Source organism: Hetaerina americana, unplaced genomic scaffold (assembly GCF_022747635.1).
Source record: "Hetaerina americana unplaced genomic scaffold, ioHetAmer1.1.p SCAF_31, whole genome shotgun sequence".
NCBI lineage: Eukaryota > Metazoa > Arthropoda > Insecta > Odonata > Calopterygidae > Hetaerina > Hetaerina americana.
The window spans coordinates 11,382-14,589 of NW_027286886.1; the positions used below are offsets into that span (position 1 = coordinate 11,382).

Below are 3,208 nucleotides of genomic sequence, written 5' to 3' on the forward strand. Positions count from 1 at the left end.
TCTCCTAGGGCTTAGGATCGACTGACTCGTGTGCAACGGCTGTTCACACGAAACCCTTCTCCACCTTAGTCCTCCAGGGCCTCGCTGGAGTATTTGCTACTACCACCAGGATCTGCACCGACGGCGGCTCCAGGCAGGCTCGAGCCCAGACCCTTCTGCGCACGCCGCCGCGACCCTCCTACTCGTCGCCGCGTCAAGCGGCACTCGACTCGGAGCCGAGTCCGCCCTGCGGCGACGGCCGGGTATAGGCACGACGCTTCAGCGCCATCCATTTTCAGGGCTAGTTGCTTCGGCAGGTGAGTTATTACACACTCCTTAGCTGATTCCGACTTCCATGGCCACCGTCCTGCAATCTTAAGCAACCAACACCTCTCATGGTTTCCCATGAGCGTCGATTCGGGCGCCTTAACCCGTCGTTTGGTTCATCCCACAGCGCCAGTTCTGCTTACCAAAAGTGGCCCACTATGCACTCCGATCCCAGGGGCCCCCGAGGGGACCCCGTCTCCGGCTTCGATAAATCGAGCAAGCCGGAGTTCTCACCCATTTAAAGTTTGAGAATAGGTTGAAGCCGTTTCGGCCCCAAGGCCTCTAATCATTCGCTTTACCGGATGAGACTCTCCTCCGAGCGCAAGCTATCCTGAGGGAAACTTCGCAGGGAACCAGCTACTAGATGGTTCGATTAGTCTTTCGCCCCTATACCCAGCTCCGACGATCGATTTGCACGTCAGAATCGCTACGGACCTCCATCAGGGTTTCCCCTGACTTCGTCCTGGCCAGGCATAGTTCACCATCTTTCGGGTCCCAACGTGTGCGCTCTGGGTGCGCCTCCCCTCGCAATGAGGGATCAGACGCCCCGGGGGTGCGGGGACCGACGCCCGCCGGAGCGAGCGAACGACCCCGTCCTCCCTCGGCCGCCGGAACGGCGGCCTTCACTTTCATTACGCCTATGGGTTTAGCGGAGCGTGTCCGACCCAACGACTCGCGCGCATGTTAGACTCCTTGGTCCGTGTTTCAAGACGGGTCGGGTGGACCATCCAAGCCGTAGCGTCGCGGACTCGAAACTTTCGACGACGTCCGAGGACACCTCACGGTTCGCGGACAGCCCCACGGTGGGAAAGGGATCGGACCGGGTCCGGAACCCTAACCCCCGAGGGTGCTCGCGGAGGGCCGGACGCCTTGCGGCGCGTCGACTTTCGCTTCCTACCGTCGGACATCCGGCCTGGGATCCCGGGGTCCTTTTCCGCTCGAGAGCGGGCGGGACTCCACCCGGGCCCTTGGGGCCGGCGTCCGACGGGTCGCGACGTCCTATTGGCGCGGTGCGTCACACCGACGACGAACATTCGAGGGCCACCGGGTGACGCGCTTGTGACGGGGGTCACCCCCCGCCCGCCGGCGCGCCATCCGTCAAGCGACCCTCGCCCGTCGCCGGCGAGACCTGAATCTCCCCTTTCGAAATTTCGGGTACCACCCGTTTACTCCCTAACGGTTTCACGTACTCTTGAACTCTCGTACTCTTGAACTCTCTCTTCAAAATGCTTTTCAACTTTCCCTCACGGTACTTGTTCGCTATCGGTCTCGTGGCCGTATTCAGTCTTAGGTGGAGTTTACCACCGACTTTGGGCTGCACTCTCAAGCAACCCGACTCTGAGGAGCGCCCCTCCCGGGAGGCAAGCGCGGAGGTCGCACGGGCCTGGCACCCTCTCCGGGCCGTGGCCCCGTTCAAGAGGGACTTGGACTCTCCGGCGCCCCTCGGGAAATTGGACGCTCCCAAACGCCACAGCGCTAGGCGCCTCGCATGGGGCGCGAGCTTTGGCACTGGAGTCGATCCCTGTTCGCTCGCCGTTACTAAGGGAATCCTGGTTAGTTTCTTTTCCTCCGCTTATTAATATGCTTAAATTCAGCGGGTGGTCTCACCTGCTCTGAGGTCGGCCCAAATGATATAGTTGCCCGTGGAGAGGGAGATATAACCGAGCCCCCACCGATCCGCAGGCGAACGTCGTCAAAAAATAACGAAGCGTCTCACCTCGACCGGCAGGGACGGGTCTTGCCCAATCTCTCGCAGAGCCCCCTATCAATCCGGGACACGATCCATCCCAGCGAGGGACACTCGTCGCCCCAGTACGCAAACGTTTCCGTTCGCGAACTGAATTGCCGGCCCTCAGCCAGGCGTAGCCCGGGAACAAAATCCGAGGGCTGCAATGTGCGTTCGAAACGTCGATGTTCATGTGTCCTGCAGTTCACAATTCGACGCGCAGTTAGCTGCGTTCTTCATCGATCCACGAGCCGAGTGATCCACCGTTTAGAATTTCTTTCTTTCATTTCATTTTATGTAAAAAATTCGTTTCATCGAAACATACAAACTGGGAATTTTTTCCCTTCTTCGCGAGCGAGTTGGGCGTGTCTTTTAAAGCCGGCTTTTGATCGCCGGGCACCCGACTGCTCGCCTTCTTTGTCCCTTTTTCTCTTCACCAATTCGTTCCAAAGCTACGATTTTATAATCGAAAGCTGTAATGATCCTTCCGCAGGTTCACCTACGGAAACCTTGTTACGACTTTTACTTCCTCTAAGTGATCAAGTTTGGCCATCTTTCCAGCAACATCGGGGCCACCGGTGTTGAGGCGGCGAGCGCCGCGCACCATTCCGAAGGCCTCACTATATCATTTAATAGGTAGTAGCGACGGGCGGTGTGTACAAAGGGCAGGGACGTAATCAACGCGAGCTTATGACTCGCGCTTACTGGGAATTCCTCGTTCATGGGAAACAATTGCAAGCCCCAATCCCTAGCACGAAGGAGGTTCAGCGGGTTACCCGGGCCTTTCGGCCAGGGAGGACACGCTGATTCCTTCAGTGTAGCGCGCGTGCGGCCCAGAACATCTAAGGGCATCACAGACCTGTTATTGCTCAATCTCGTGCGGCTAGGAGCCGCCTGTCCCTCTAAGAAGATAGCTACGTCGGAAGCATAATAGATTCCGACGCCTAGTTAGCAGGCCAGAGTCTCGTTCGTTATCGGAATTAACCAGACAAATCGCTCCACCAACTAAGAACGGCCATGCACCACCACCCACCGAATCAAGAAAGAGCTCTTCCCCCCTGCGGGTAGGGGGTTAGAGAATACTCCCGCAGTATCCCTGCTTGTCGTAAGAGGCGACTAAAAGGGCGGGGAGAAAACCCCGAAAACAAACCCCAAGCCAGCAAGGGATGCGTCCGG

At 58.1% G+C, this 3,208-nt stretch overlaps 1 non-coding gene across 1 annotated transcript; it reads right to left on the reverse strand.

Annotated features, from left to right (window-relative positions):
• Nucleotides 1-2,152: 2,152 nt before the first annotated feature.
• LOC139691276 (5.8S ribosomal RNA) lies at nucleotides 2,153-2,307 on the reverse strand. Its single transcript, XR_011701582.1, has one exon. It is a non-coding gene; the product is annotated as a 5.8S ribosomal RNA (ribosomal RNA).
• Between the last annotated feature and the right edge of the window lie 901 nt (nucleotides 2,308-3,208).